We start from the raw sequence: 17,506 nt of genomic DNA on the forward strand, positions 1-17,506 counted from the left end.
TGGGCCCAGACTAATAATACATACACACTATATGACCAATCAATAGAAATAAAAACCAGTAATCAGTTGTCAATGGATATAATTTGTATGATCCATGAATAACGAATGTTTCTAGGAATCCGAAAGCATAGTGTACCTTCCCGTCAATTTCTCCAGTGGTGGATTGAATATCGCGAAAATGGTCCTGAGATGTGCTGCAATACCTCCACGAATTGCATCCCTCGATGTCTCAGTTAGTACATACGATCGAAATAAATGATATGGAATATTTTACATTTTCATGAGTTTCAGAAACCGGGGGGGGGGGGGAGGTTGAAATTTAAAAAAAAAAATCTCGAAGTAATGAAGACAGAGAGAGATAGAGAAGAAGGAAGACGAAGAAATAGTGGCGCCAAAGACTTAAGTGGGAAATAACTAACGCTACAAAGACGAAAGTCGAATTTCTATCTCAACAAATCCATAGCCAAAATATTCTTAACATGCCAAAAGGGTGGTCTACTCAAATACGTAGACTCAAGGAACGCCCTGCTGCCAAGGATGCAAGTTCTGTGTCCATCAGATCCCAATCCCACAAGAATTTGGTTGTAAGATTGAAATCCGATCCCCGTATCCGGCCCAAACCAGCAGGTTCCCGGAAATCGTCCGGAAGGTTAGAGAAGGCGCTAATTTAGAATTTCAAAAAAAAAAAATCATCCGACCTCTTGGAAACTAGAAGATTCCAGAATAGGGATGAAATTAGAGTAATAGCTAAGGTATCCCTAATTAGTAATTCGCCAAAATTAAAAAAAATTAAATAAACAAACTGAATTTTGGATCGGTGATTTCAATTACCGAAACATCACCGATGGCTACCCAGCGCAGACATGCCACCGTCTGGGACGTCGTTAATTTCCCTCATCTAATTAAACTAAGGAAAGACATGAAAAATACTTAAGGGGACTAGGGGTCGACGTCCGGGTACGCTATATTTAGTAGCAGTTAATTTAATCGGATAGTCCGAACTGAGTTATATGAACACTGCACAATAAATAAATAAGGTAAGCAACAAAAAAAAAAAAAAAATCTCGGAGAGGCAATGAATGCTAAAGGTACAAATGACCGAAACCTGTACTTTTCGATGATCACAGGATATAGCAGTTGGTTTTCTTAATTATCATTTCTGTCAACCTTTAGAAGTAATTCCCACATGATGCTACTCTATCTATTGAAAGGCTTAAGATCTGGGGCTGTTGTTAGGAGGTACATAAATGCAAAGTAACACACAATTCCCAACTATAATTTACTATCCAAGTAGCAAACTCGGTTGGATGAATGCACCGGTGTAGAAGTCTAAACGCGAGAGATATTTTTTTTTTTTCTTCGTAAACACATTCGTATTTTCACTATATAAAATTCACTAGGCCTATCCATTTAACTATAGGGGTCATCATCTTATTCATATTATATATCATATTATTAACATTTCATTACATTCATTCATTATCTACTAATTTCCGCACGAAGTAATATTTTATAAACACCCTATTTCGTACATTTTACACGCAGGCCATACACATATTTACATTACGCAGTAATAAATATATATATATATAACTATCACAATCTATCACGCTCAAACCACCACACGATCACATTCATCGAACCACGTACTCTTTATTTCGAAGCACCCAAATTGTATTTACTTTGCAGGTTTTAAAAAAAAATCATACATGTATTTACGGAAAGTTAAATTGTCAACGATTAATCTATTTCTGATTTGTTGATAAAACTGAAGCAACAATGGAATTTTCTACAGCCACGGGAGAGAAAAAGAATTTAATACTACATTTTTAAACAAACAGTAACAGCATATGGGTTTTACTTCTATTAAGAAAATAGGTGTTCTTTATTTCAGCGGATTATTCATTTACTATTGGACCTAGCAAACTGAAATTTTCAGTACAGTAAGATCTCATGCTATCTTATAGGAAGGTATACTCATCTGACCCGAAATCCATGTCCAATGAAAGTAATTTTTGAATAAATGACTAAAATCCAACAACCTAGATCACTAAGTTATGCGATGTCGTATTGTCAACAAACAATTGAGTACCGAAACCGGACGCTGTGGCGCTGTAGTGGAGGCATAATTTACCGTGTACTGAAATGTATACTTGTACTCATTAATCAGAAATTTAATATTTACTCTGGTTTATTTCTGTTAGGAAAATGGTACTAAATTAACACATATTTATACACTGTCCAAATCGAAAATTCACACACTCACACAAACCTACTAACTACATACACCACTGTTAGTATTATACATAAAGACAACTAACTAAACTAAACATGCACCATTTAGTTACATGCACGTTGACGAAAATAACCTAACACATTAGATTTAAAATACATTACTCCCTCGTCGATATATATACAGTCGGCTCTATTTAATTTAAAGGGGGTCAAAAATGAGAAAGGTAACACTAGGTCTAATTGACCTGACCAATTGTTTATATAATGATTGCCAAAAATTGATGCCCGGGGGGCACCTTAACGAGGTTTATGGAGGGACCCTTCCCCTGAAAGGGGAAAAGGCCCTAAAACGAACAATAACTAACCCATTCCCCCGCTAGAACTGGTTCAATTTGGAAAAGGGGATAGGAGCCCTTTTGAACTAACTTAAGCTGCCATTATGATTATTTACAGTACTATCAAACCTACTACATACATGCAATTACGAAATAAATAATGATAAATCACATTTACTGTATACACGACCAACATGCACTAATCAGGTCGTAATGTCCCTAATCCCTAATTGAATTTGGAATAACAAAAAAAATAAAGTCACTCTTTCACTTCTGCTATTATAGCTGGGCAGCAAACATGGCTTCCTAGAAAAACAGAACTGGATGCTTCACTAACTTATTGTTTCTTTACGGAAAATGTAGCTTTTTTCACTGTTTTGGGGGCTCCTACACAGCCTTCAGTGTTCAATTATGAAATTAAATCATATTTTTACCTGAATTCTATTAAAATCCTAGTTCTTTTAACGCAGATAGGTAGGCGAAAATATAAGCTGCGTATCGTAAGGTGTCTTCTATTATTCTGATAACATTGCGCCGAAAAAGCCAGAGGTAAGAGAATTCCTCCAATCAGAAAGAAAACTTTAGCCGCGGAAATTACAAAGCGAATGGAAATTTGGCAAATCCAGATATAACCGGATCTGAAAGTGACTATGGACTAGTGAGAGGGGGTGAGGGAAAGATTAGGTACCTGGCCAAAATCTACATTGGTCTGAAATTAAGGAGATTTATATCCAATAACGGAACTATGTTTTGGTATGACGTCAGAATGGTAAACCTTGTAACTATTCAAGTTATATATCCGTAAATGGGATTTACACTCAATCAAAATATAAATAAATATATTATACAGTGGGAATATGGTTACTAACAAAACCTTTGGGTTTATTATATTTAATTCGAAGTAAAGAGAGTAAGTAAATTGTGTAACTAAACCGAAATTGAATTAAAAAAAAAATTGCTAGGTACAGGGTGCGTAAAAAAAAATTGCCATTACTTTCAACTGTAATGGTATATTACAGTTTTCCCCGGCCCATTAACAAAATTTTGTTAGAATAACAAAATTTTGCTAATTGGGAATACCAACTAATGATGCTTGTTAAGTTAACACACTCATTCATCCCATTCAAACGTTACCAGTCACTCTAGGACAGTATATTATATCTACTTGGGGTATTGCGCAAGTAATTCACTACGTTTATCTTCTGTACAATTGAAAATCTTTAAATTTCGGAAATTGTGAGTTCCGATACTTTTTTTTTTTTTTTTTTCAGTAGTGTTCATATAGCAATAGAACGGACAGAAGTTCTAACTGAGAAATCGACAGAGACAATTCGTAAGGCTTCAGCCGTCGACTAGTATATCTGATGACATTAGGATGCAGTTTCCCGTCTATCACTGCCATTTAATATTGTTCTAGGCTCACCGTTACCACGCACTTGCGAAGGGACTGAATTCTGGGGTCGATTTACATTATTGTTACTATTATTGTTATTATTATTGCCCTGACTATTACCGTTCTCCCTTCTTCCGTACGTCCTGTTAAAATTCCTCCTGGTGTTATCGCCCCTACCCGGGTTCGATGCCATGTTGGTACGGTCATAGGGACGATAACTCCGGCGATTGTTGAACATGGGCCGATTCCTAAATAGTCGCCGGCCATTATTGTTGTTTTCTGAGCCATACCCACTAGGATAACGAGATCCAGCTTGGGTATAACTCAGGAAATCTGTCTGGCAACTTGCCGTTACCTTCGTCTTCGTCGGTTTTAGAATTTTTGCCTGTCGGGCGAAGTATCGTTTTGGTGGACCACCAACTTCCTTGCCGCACAAGGCAGCTAAACGTGAGGTGACTTCTCGCACCGTTTGGCACAAGTGGGACGCTATGGCCCGGGACTCATCGGGTGGAAGAGCGTTAACTATAATATCTACAAGTTCAGCCTGAGAGGGATGTTCAGCTATCTGATAATATAGTTCGATAATTTTCCAAGCATAGTCCAAGAGGGACCCATACTTGGAGCGATCATACCGGAGTGATTGTAAGTTTCTCTTTTGGAGCCGTTCGATGTGCTCATTACAATATTCTTCTTTAAAAAGAATCAAAAAATCACTAAACGTTCGGATTTGGTATTTAACCGAAGCAAACCATGCGCCCGAAGCGGCGATCAAACATTTTTCAACTATCTGCAGGCGTTCCCCATCAGTAAGTTTATACATGTCTAAATATTGCTGCAGTCTCCGCAGGAAAACTCGAGGTAACCCGTTAGTAATGTTCCCATCGAAAGTGGGAAAACGTTCAATATCCCGGAGGGAAACTTTAGAGCTCATACTATGCGGGGCAGGAAAAGAATCCAGTGGAATCAACGCGTTATCCTGAGCAGTTGGGGTTGTCACCGGATTTGCCACCGACGGAGTGGTCACTGAACTGAACGCTCCCATATGACCAAGAGAGGTTTTGTAATTTGTGTTGACCATGTAAGGTTCAAACTTAGGACCCACCACGGTAGTAACCGACGGTCCGGCACGTCTCCTTTCCCCTCCTGGCAGCACGCTGTACGATTGTACCATTCCAAAGGTAGAGTGAGCATTTACGCTAGTGACTGTTGTAGTCACAACACTCGACTGCATCGGTACATCAAAATTACTCAACCATGATTTCGAGGTTGGCTGATGCGGGGGGCAATACATTGCTGTGTCCCGTGCATCAGGCAACACTTGACTCTTACCCGGGAGGACGTTACTTGTTTCGGGGAGAATTTTCCCTGGAGAATCGCCATCAGGAAAAGGATAGGAAATATCAGACTTGGCGATTTGCAATTTAGTAATATTCCCCTTAATACTGTCTACTTCGGTTTGAATTCGACTAATTCTTTGGTCAACCGACTCTAGTTTAGATTCTATTGATAGGTCGGATATTACAACATTCAATCTACTTATTTCAGCCTGCTGCTGTTCAACTTTTTGTTCGATGTCACCAAATCTTTTGTTTGTACTCTCAAACCTTATATCTATTTCATTGAATTTATCATTTGTTTCGTCTCTGAGCTGCTCGGTGGACTGTTGGGCCCGGTATCTAACCTGCTCCAGTTCAGTAGATGTTTGCTCTTTCAATTTGCTCATCGAAGAAGCAAAGTCTAAACAGATCTGGTCAATTTTATTGTTTAATACCTCGAATCGAGCGTCGGTCTCTCGTTTCGAGGTATCAAACTTCTCATTTATTTCACGCCTTAAGTTTTCACTATTCTGGTCTAACTTTTCATTTATCTCACGCCTCATTTCTGTATTCTCACGCCTCATTTCTGTATTATTTTGTTCCATGTTAGTGAATCTTTCGTTCATCATCTCCATCATCTGGCGAATTAATGCAGACGTATCAGACCCTCCAGATGACATTCCTTCCTTCGGGTTTGCCGTCTGATCCCGAGAATCACTTTGATTTCCACTCTTTTCCTCATCGTCGAGGTCAGATATCTCCGCTGGAGATATTTGGCCTCGGTCCTTTTCACAGTCCTCACAATATTTTTCTATTTCGCCGGTTTGAACTTTTTCTGCATTTTCAGCAGTATCGTCCAAATTGGAACAAGCAAAGTGGATCCATTTTAGTCCACAACCGGTACATCTTATAAGTCTCCGCGGGGCGCGAGATCTTTTCTCTTTTTCGTTTAATATGCATTGAGTGCACGTGACATCACACTCGTCCTGTGACACAACAACCTTTTTTGTTGCCATAGTTTTGAGACACTTTACACTTTACAAAAGACAAGATATATATATCAGAAATACACATATACTATAAAATACTTATTCGCTATCCAGACAAGTATTATTCATAAATTAAAGGACTCCCATTCTCTTTCCTTCCTTGACACCCTTCTAGCGTTTAGTTCTATTTTAGAAAAATTTTGACACTCCTTCTCTTTTTCCCCCTTAGAAAAGGAAACAAAAATGACAAAGTAGCCAACGACTCTACTTGTTTCACTATAAAATTTCTCGTATTAATTTCAATGTTGTAATCAATTCAACATGCCTTCAACCTCACTCTTTAACATTCTTAAAAAATTTCAAATCTATCGGTCGCCATTTAAACGGAGATCCGTTGCCATGGGAACAAGCGTTGCCATGACAACCATTCTTGTCGCGGTTCACCAATTCAAACTGATTGGCATGATAACTGGTATTATTCAATAAGCATTTTCAGATCCGTTACCACAGTAAACATGCGTTACCATGGCAACAGTCTTGTCACGTGTCGCCATTCTAAAACTGGAAAAAGGGGCCGTTGCCACAGCAACCACTGTTGCCATAACAACGAATCCTGTCACCGCTCGTCCATCTAAAACTGATTGAGGAAAAAGGAAGCGGCAACAAATGTGATGCACAGAATAAGTCGTGAGTGGGAACCCCTCACCCCTGGTGGGGATGTTCATGAAGCTATCAGCTTATGCCTAATTACATTAGAATATAATTTCCACTTCTTAATTTCGAACATACTAGGTTCGATCGAAACGAGAAAACTTTTTTTTCGGACTTCTAAAGAAAATAAAGTAAAATAAATAAATACATGACCGTGTTTATTACATATAGAATTCCCAGTCACGACCCCCCTTCCAGTTTTATTAAAAAATAGAAGAAGAAGATGAAGAAAAGAAAGAAGATAGAAGAGGAAAGATATAAAGTAAGAAGGTGATAAAGGGAAAACTGTTACTAGATATTTTAAGGAATATGGTAAAGGAAAGTGAATAATTATCTAATTGTGATCATTTCCAATAGCTATTGGGTGAATGTCTGGTATTAGGGTGATCAAAGATAGACACATGTTAACCCATACATCCCCGATCTAGATCCATTTGACCCCAACTACCGAATTATCCCAATCTAGCTCGGAGATAGATGAGAAAGTTTAATTTTACCGTTTATTCAATATTTCCAGAAGGTTTAGACTAATATTCAATATTTGAAAAATGAACGACGAAGTTGATGGCATGTTAGAAACGACCACAGGAAAAAAAAAAAATCAGAGTATCACATATGTGTCGAAGATTTTGACTTTCACAGTTCTCTCATGATGATCATTCGTTCAGGCTACTTCAGTCCTTTTTTCTTCCTTCATAGAGCCAACTTAAGTTAGTATTAACATTCAATGAGTTCAATTGATAACTACCAATAATTATAATAAGTCACATATGTATGACAAGATAATTGGTGCACTTAATACTAAACCTACATTTCACTCACACACACATTCATACAGGACAATGTATACTTCGGGTTGTATTTGGTTGAATTAGACTAACCTAACTACAATGCTATAGACATTTATTACATTTCAATAGAAGAAGATGTAGTTTGACATAACAGAGGGAAAAAAATTTAATACATGAAAAGAATGTTTCATAAACATGCACAGAAATTCGCTACTTTCAGCAAGATCAAATAACACATTTCTCTTTTTATATATATATATATTTTAAAAGTTGGATTACATGAAAAAGAATTAAAACCAAAGACGAGACAAGAAAAAAATTCAAGAGTCAATATATATTTAAAACTCAGTGCAATGAATACATATCGTTGCAGGAAAAGAAAAAAAATAATTGGTTAATCATTAAAAAAAAAACTTTAGTAATATTTTATTGAGTCTTTGTCTCAATAGGAGACGTATCGACAGTTTTATGAGTCTTTGTTCTCACGTCGATAATAGCTCCCCTTTTTTTTTTTTTTTTTTTGTTTTCAACTCTCTTTACGCACTGTGGTTGGTGTCCATGAGAGTATTCAATTGTTTTTATTTTAACTATAGACAACTAATTGCTTCATATCACATATATGTATATCTATATTTCTCATTTCGTCACTCGACGCACTTTATCTAAAATTTCAAAGTTTGTCAATATTAAGGAAAACTTATCAAATCCAGTCACAGATATTGGGAACATATTTCCATATTCCGGGATTCACATTAACTTATTAAACAGATTTCAGTTTGTTGAATTTAAGATCACTAATTTTTTCCTAGTATAGATCTTGTAGTCAAAAATTCTAGATACTGAATAGTTTGGTGTCCGATCGTAGGGGAAGGATTTGTTCCATGTTTTACTGATGGAAAAAGTCGTTGGAGAGGCGCACTGTTTCGTAGGTTGCTAATTTCACTCGCAAAGTAAATTTGGGTAAGGATTAGGGTTATTCTTATTTATCTTACGACCCGCTACTTGTTTTATTCACATGCGGTATTTAACATTATATTCAACTTTAATAGTTACAGACATCAGTAACCACTCAACAAAATGTAATTTATTACAATATACGCGGTAACGCTATATGTCACAAATAGTTGGTAAAGGTCGGGTGTCAAAAACCTATGGCAACCTAAATAAAACCAGGGTAAATACCGAGCCCATTACATACATACTCGTATATATATATATATTCATATTATTCAATACAATAAATTTCACTTTAATATCCATCGTAGTATTTCGTCGACGTTTAAATCCTACATAACCGTTCATATTCGACAAGTATTCATATTTTATAAATATTTATATTTTATTGGCTCAAAGACAAAAACAAAAACCCTGACTATCAAAAATTCACTTTTTTTTTTCCTCATAAGGTTGCAACATTGTAATTTATATGTATAAACCCGATAATCAATAATCATTTTCAATTTACTAAAGATCCGCGTAGATATATAAAAAATAGTTGACATAAGAGGTGGAAATGCAACAAAATGAGCAGGCACGTAACTTTTAAAACTATGTAAGCACATATATAGATGTATATATAAAAAAAATCAATGTTATTGGAAACTAGTGGGCCCAGACTAATAATACATACACACTATATGACCAATCAATAGAAATAAAAACCAGTAATCAGTTGTCAATGGATATAATTTGTATGATCCATGAATAACGAATGTTTCTAGGAATCCGAAAGCATAGTGTACCTTCCCGTCAATTTCTCCAGTGGTGGATTGAATATCGCGAAAATGGTCCTGAGATGTGCTGCAATACCTCCACGAATTGCATCCCTCGATGTCTCAGTTAGTACATACGATCGAAATAAATGATATGGAATATTTTACATTTTCATGAGTTTCAGAAACCGGGGGGGGGGGGGAGGTTGAAATTTAAAAAAAAAAATCTCGAAGTAATGAAGACAGAGAGAGATAGAGAAGAAGGAAGACGAAGAAATAGTGGCGCCAAAGACTTAAGTGGGAAATAACTAACGCTACAAAGACGAAAGTCGAATTTCTATCTCAACAAATCCATAGCCAAAATATTCTTAACATGCCAAAAGGGTGGTCTACTCAAATACGTAGACTCAAGGAACGCCCTGCTGCCAAGGATGCAAGTTCTGTGTCCATCAGATCCCAATCCCACAAGAATTTGGTTGTAAGATTGAAATCCGATCCCCGTATCCGGCCCAAACCAGCAGGTTCCCGGAAATCGTCCGGAAGGTTAGAGAAGGCGCTAATTTAGAATTTCAAAAAAAAAAAATCATCCGACCTCTTGGAAACTAGAAGATTCCAGAATAGGGATGAAATTAGAGTAATAGCTAAGGTATCCCTAATTAGTAATTCGCCAAAATTAAAAAAAATTAAATAAACAAACTGAATTTTGGATCGGTGATTTCAATTACCGAAACATCACCGATGGCTACCCAGCGCAGACATGCCACCGTCTGGGACGTCGTTAATTTCCCTCATCTAATTAAACTAAGGAAAGACATGAAAAATACTTAAGGGGACTAGGGGTCGACGTCCGGGTACGCTATATTTAGTAGCAGTTAATTTAATCGGATAGTCCGAACTGAGTTATATGAACACTGCACAATAAATAAATAAGGTAAGCAACAAAAAAAAAAAAAAATCTCGGAGAGGCAATGAATGCTAAAGGTACAAATGACCGAAACCTGTACTTTTCGATGATCACAGGATATAGCAGTTGGTTTTCTTAATTATCATTTCTGTCAACCTTTAGAAGTAATTCCCACATGATGCTACTCTATCTATTGAAAGGCTTAAGATCTGGGGCTGTTGTTAGGAGGTACATAAATGCAAAGTAACACACAATTCCCAACTATAATTTACTATCCAAGTAGCAAACTCGGTTGGATGAATGCACCGGTGTAGAAGTCTAAACGCGAGAGATATTTTTTTTTTTTTCTTCGTAAACACATTCGTATTTTCACTATATAAAATTCACTAGGCCTATCCATTTAACTATAGGGGTCATCATCTTATTCATATTATATATCATATTATTAACATTTCATTACATTCATTCATTATCTACTAATTTCCGCACGAAGTAATATTTTATAAACACCCTATTTCGTACATTTTACACGCAGGCCATACACATATTTACATTACGCAGTAATAAATATATATATATATAACTATCACAATCTATCACGCTCAAACCACCACACGATCACATTCATCGAACCACGTACTCTTTATTTCGAAGCACCCAAATTGTATTTACTTTGCAGGTTTTAAAAAAAAATCATACATGTATTTACGGAAAGTTAAATTGTCAACGATTAATCTATTTCTGATTTGTTGATAAAACTGAAGCAACAATGGAATTTTCTACAGCCACGGGAGAGAAAAAGAATTTAATACTACATTTTTAAACAAACAGTAACAGCATATGGGTTTTACTTCTATTAAGAAAATAGGTGTTCTTTATTTCAGCGGATTATTCATTTACTATTGGACCTAGCAAACTGAAATTTTCAGTACAGTAAGATCTCATGCTATCTTATAGGAAGGTATACTCATCTGACCCGAAATCCATGTCCAATGAAAGTAATTTTTGAATAAATGACTAAAATCCAACAACCTAGATCACTAAGTTATGCGATGTCGTATTGTCAACAAACAATTGAGTACCGAAACCGGACGCTGTGGCGCTGTAGTGGAGGCATAATTTACCGTGTACTGAAATGTATACTTGTACTCATTAATCAGAAATTTAATATTTACTCTGGTTTATTTCTGTTAGGAAAATGGTACTAAATTAACACATATTTATACACTGTCCAAATCGAAAATTCACACACTCACACAAACCTACTAACTACATACACCACTGTTAGTATTATACATAAAGACAACTAACTAAACTAAACATGCACCATTTAGTTACATGCACGTTGACGAAAATAACCTAACACATTAGATTTAAAATACATTACTCCCTCGTCGATATATATACAGTCGGCTCTATTTAATTTAAAGGGGGTCAAAAATGAGAAAGGTAACACTAGGTCTAATTGACCTGACCAATTGTTTATATAATGATTGCCAAAAATTGATGCCCGGGGGGCACCTTAACGAGGTTTATGGAGGGACCCTTCCCCTGAAAGGGGAAAAGGCCCTAAAACGAACAATAACTAACCCATTCCCCCGCTAGAACTGGTTCAATTTGGAAAAGGGGATAGGAGCCCTTTTGAACTAACTTAAGCTGCCATTATGATTATTTACAGTACTATCAAACCTACTACATACATGCAATTACGAAATAAATAATGATAAATCACATTTACTGTATACACGACCAACATGCACTAATCAGGTCGTAATGTCCCTAATCCCTAATTGAATTTGGAATAACAAAAAAAATAAAGTCACTCTTTCACTTCTGCTATTATAGCTGGGCAGCAAACATGGCTTCCTAGAAAAACAGAACTGGATGCTTCACTAACTTATTGTTTCTTTACGGAAAATGTAGCTTTTTTCACTGTTTTGGGGGCTCCTACACAGCCTTCAGTGTTCAATTATGAAATTAAATCATATTTTTACCTGAATTCTATTAAAATCCTAGTTCTTTTAACGCAGATAGGTAGGCGAAAATATAAGCTGCGTATCGTAAGGTGTCTTCTATTATTCTGATAACATTGCGCCGAAAAAGCCAGAGGTAAGAGAATTCCTCCAATCAGAAAGAAAACTTTAGCCGCGGAAATTACAAAGCGAATGGAAATTTGGCAAATCCAGATATAACCGGATCTGAAAGTGACTATGGACTAGTGAGAGGGGGTGAGGGAAAGATTAGGTACCTGGCCAAAATCTACATTGGTCTGAAATTAAGGAGATTTATATCCAATAACGGAACTATGTTTTGGTATGACGTCAGAATGGTAAACCTTGTAACTATTCAAGTTATATATCCGTAAATGGGATTTACACTCAATCAAAATATAAATAAATATATTATACAGTGGGAATATGGTTACTAACAAAACCTTTGGGTTTATTATATTTAATTCGAAGTAAAGAGAGTAAGTAAATTGTGTAACTAAACCGAAATTGAATTAAAAAAAAAATTGCTAGGTACAGGGTGCGTAAAAAAAAAATTGCCATTACTTTCAACTGTAATGGTATATTACAGAGTAAACATGCTCATGACATTCTAGATTCTCCTTGTTTTGATAGGGAACGTTCCCACATTTTCCTGATCCACTCAGCCGAACGGTAACATAAGGGCCATTCCGAAAAGTCCAAATACGAGCGCGCAGGATGCTTCTGGCTGACACGCTGAAAGGTAGAGACCTGCACGGGCCGGGCCGACTCTGTTATTTTTTTGGGCCGGGCCGGGCTTGGGCTGGCCGACACTGATTTCTCTTCAGGTCGGGCCGGGCTGGGACCGATCAATTGCAGTTCTTTAATAATTATTGACTTTCGTTAAACGATAATTTGAATAAAGCCAAACGTTGAAGAAGTGTGTGTGTGAAATTTTACAAAGAATGCAATAACTATTTACAGTTTGTGTTGCTTAGCGGCTCCTCTTCACCATAGAGGATTGCAGGCATTAGGCGGTAAATTGAGCTCTGACCTTGACCTTCACTGAACTCAAAATATAACAAGAAGGGGTGGGAATATTTTGCTTGTCGCTAAACAATATTGCCATTTTCACTTTGTTAAAAATCAATTAAATTAGATGTTGGGAATGGAGTTTTTGTTCTCTCGATGACAGGCAAAGTTCTAGGAGGCAATGGTACCATTCGGGAGGCAAGCGTTGGGTTGTGAACCAGAGTTTAGAAAATGTTTCTGAGGGTTAGGTCAAATTTAGTATTAAATTTTGAGAAAGATTGGGGTTAGAGCTAATTTTTTAAAAAAATTATCGGGCCGGGGTCGGGCCAAAAACTTTTAAAATTTATTGGGCCCGGGCCGGGCTTGGGCCAAGAATTTTAGAAAACTTATCGGGCCGGGCCGGGCTCGGGCCGAAAATTTTCAAAACATTTCGGGCCCGGGCTGGGCCAAGCCTAGGTACGTTCGGGCTGGATTGGGCTCGGGCCGAAAAATTCGGCCCGTGCAGGTCTCTACTGAAAGGTACTTCTGGAGTGAATGACCGCTATCGGGATTTTCGTTACCTCTGAAATCTGCGGTATCAACAACAGTATGTTCCTATTTGGCGCTGGCATGTTGTGTTTAATCACATTGTAAATGCGGCATAGGCCGTCTGAACTTAAAAAAAAAAAAAAAAAGGAAAAAAGAAAAGGAAAATATGTAAACATCTTCCCATGTTGATGATGAAATTTAGAGACATATGAAAAATGTCATATTTTTACCATTACCGCCGGTAACAGCGGTAATATGCACTACACGTCCCTGGTACCAATAACTGTTTTTCCAGGCTCAAAGATTGTTTGTAGGTGAAAACCTGAATTTTGGTTTGAGTCCAGTTGAATGTTAGGCACCTTCGTTTTGCTGTTACATGGGAACGCGTTAAGAAAGTATTTTAGTTTCGAAAACAGTAGTTATACCATAAAATAAAACAACAATCAAAATTGTAGTGTACAGGTGGTGCTCAGCTTTTTATATTTTTCTTCCACGTTTCAAGTTCTACATTAGAGTGACCTGGTGTCGGTCTGCTTCTAGAAGCGGTTATCAGTCCCGTCTCCGTGGTGACCAGAGTTTCCGGAATAAGATGGTATTTCATAGTAACACGATAAAGGCGGGGAAATCTATTAGAATTTATAAATTTCAAGAGATTTTATTTTATTCGTACAGTATGGTCTGCCAACTACAATGTCAGTTGATCAGTTGTTGCTTATTTCTCTCTCTCTCTCTCTCTCTCTCTCTCTCTCTTATGGAGGATCAAGTAGGAAATGGTGTGCTTGTTTCGACTTCCTTCGTGTATGCTCTTCTGTATCTTTTATCTTCTACACAATATGTTCTTGACAAAATTCCTTTTGGCCACACAAGTCATATCCTGTGTTGTTTGTAATCAGGATTAAGCAATGATGCTACACTGTAGGTAAAGTTTTCCACAATTGATTTATAAACACCTATACGGTCACAAAATTCAAGAACGATTAGTTCCGTGATTGACTCACATCGAACTAGCTGTACACTTAGTAAGCGATACATAATGGGGAAACGTGGATATTGATAACTAATTTTGTGCTGAAACACTTTCGGAGACTTACTATATATATATGTAGTAAGTTTGTGTGTTATTTTTGTGTATTATAAATCTGTGTATTATTTTCGTAAATAGAATTAACAGTTTTCGAATCACATCCTCCTACCTTACTGAGAAAATTTGTCCCTTCCCCCACAATGGTGCAAAAACTCACAGATAACGAAATACTATACCACTCCATTTCATGCTGTACCAATCTAATTCACAGTACCATTTTCACATGTTTCTATCACTAACAAAAAAACTAAAATAATTATTCGAATTTGCTAATTTTAAATTACAATGGAGACAAGGCATCCCTAGTTAACGATTCGATAGAAGGAGAAAGGGGGGGGGGGTAGTTTCAGTTTACTTCACGCTAAGTGCCAAGTTAAGTTATACAAATTAAGCTGAGACTCTCTTGTAATAGGAGTTATTCTAAAACGTAAATTGTAAACCGATTTGACTACTAAAAACAAAATACTGTTCAGACTCTTCTCACAGGGTTCATACTGTTATGATTCCTGTGTAAGAACCGATGGGTTTGGTGTCTGCTTTTATACACACGAAGTGTCATGTTTTGGGTTCAATTTCTAACGAGAGAGAGCATCGAACACACTACAGTGGTTCCGATCCTGCCTTCTGTAGTTCTCGTCCTATATAGCTTCGCTACTGGCAATACAACTCAATCAATCAAATCAACGACCATCATTTCAAAGATGCGTTTAAATAAAAATTAAAAATCCAATTTTTAGAAGTCTATAGATTTTAAAGTTGATTTCGAACTACATTGAATGAGATTTTTTTTCTTGTTTTTGACTCAAGGAATTCACACATTTTTACTGTTGTAAAATAGTAAAAATAATATAAAATGATCTTTAATAAAAAAGATCGGTATCTCATCGCCAAGCAACAACTAATACCCGTCGTTCATTATGTGATTTGGTTGTAGTTATAAACCGTAACCCGTAATTTTCTGTAATCTTCGGAAATCTGGAAATTTTCTAAAATTCAAATTTTCTTTCCGGAATCCAGAAATCAAAATTTCCAATTTGGCCCTCTGTAATACCTGCTAAACAAATTCAAATTTTCGTACCAATTTGGTTCTTTATGGCATTTTCAGCAGCAAACAAAAATATTTTACTAAATTCTTGAAGCAGAAGTCCAACCAAATTCATACATATCCAGTTGTGTTTCTTAATGTTACGTATTTTACTGTTCTACGTAGTCATGAGATGATAAAATCAATTTCTTTGTGACTTTAATACTTAATAACCTAACTTATATTTTAGTCAAGTTACAAACAGGAAGAAAAAGAACAGAAACATCAAAAGAATAAAAAGGAAAGGACTTACCAAGGGGAAGAGCTGGTTGCACAAAAAACACGTTGTCAAGTGCGTCAGCGATCTCCAGATGGGGTTGATGCGACCTAGAATGTGGGGAAGTCAATTTGTGCGCCTTTCCTGTTCCTTATTGGAAGGTTGCCAACTCGTGTTATTATTTTTACTGTTATGCCAATATTGTGAAAATTTTGTAATTACCGCCTCCCATTCGTCACTCAACCATCCCTTGTCTAGATTTAATTTTGTTTTTTTGTAAACGGATAAATAAATTTTCAAAAACCAGTCTCTCTACTTCATTTCTAGTTGCAAATAAATTTTTTTGAATCTTCTACCCTGTGTTGCGTATCTTTTAAATGTTTCGATAAACCTGACACCAGATTTTCCACTTTTGAATTTCCTTTATTCGGACTTTTAAATTTCTTTTCGTTTTGCCCATATAACTCTCTTGACAACTGCACTTTATTTCGTAAATTTCCGATTTTTCAATGGGATCCGTGTAATAACGCTTCAATTAGGTGATGTTCTTTTCTAAAGATCTTTTTAAGGCTGTACGAAAACCGTATTGTGTATAGATTCTATTTAATGCAGTTATCAAAATGGGAAAAATAGGCAATCCAATCTATTTTTATCTTTTATGACGGCTTCAGGTTTATCGGAGCTTAAATTCCTTTCAACCTGATTATACCAATTACTTAATAATGAAGCTGGGTACCCATTCAAACTACCGGTACCTATTCAAACTATCCAGCTTCATCAAGTATTTAATCTGTCTGTAAATCAGTTTGTAAGGAAGTAAGGACGTATGGCACGCAAAAAGAAATTCTTCCAAATGTTTGGTTTTGTGCCTGCTGAATGTGCAAATTTATAATGAATGTACTGTGTAGCTGCTGTTGCCTTGTGGTGGACACTGGTGAGGAATTTGTTGTTATGCCTTACTATATTAAGATCTAGGTATGAAAGACTGCCGTATTTTTCTTTTCAACAGTCAATCTCAAATTCCTACGTATATTATTTATTTTTTTTTTAATAATTAAGCTGGTTATGAATCATCCTTATACAAGAAAAGTACATCATCAACGTATCTATAATATCGAACTCTACCAAGCTTCCGTAGTTTCAAAATTCTACTTTCAACCATATGAAGTACTACATTGGCTAACAATGGTGATAAGGGGTTTCCC

At 36.4% G+C, this 17,506-nt stretch overlaps 1 protein-coding gene across 9 annotated transcripts in view; it reads right to left on the reverse strand.

The window, feature by feature from the left end:
- Positions 1-17,506, reverse strand: part of LOC145688034 (uncharacterized) — a 188,010-nt gene that overhangs the window by 155,019 nt on the left and 15,485 nt on the right. Inside the window, exon 2 of one of the 9 annotated variants that reach the window (XM_081761726.1) lies at positions 16,338-16,411. The exons of 7 other annotated variants lie outside the window; for them this stretch is intronic. The gene's annotated coding sequence lies outside the window, so the exon portion shown is untranslated. Of the gene's footprint in view, positions 1-3,004; positions 3,836-16,337; positions 16,412-17,506 lie in introns of those variants that run through there. One more of the 9 variants, XM_081761727.1, reaches the window with a different exon arrangement.

This window comes from Thermobia domestica, chromosome 6 (genome assembly GCF_964235325.1).
Source record: "Thermobia domestica chromosome 6, izTheDome1.hap1.1, whole genome shotgun sequence".
In the NCBI taxonomy this organism is placed as follows: Eukaryota; Metazoa; Arthropoda; class Insecta; order Zygentoma; family Lepismatidae; genus Thermobia; species Thermobia domestica.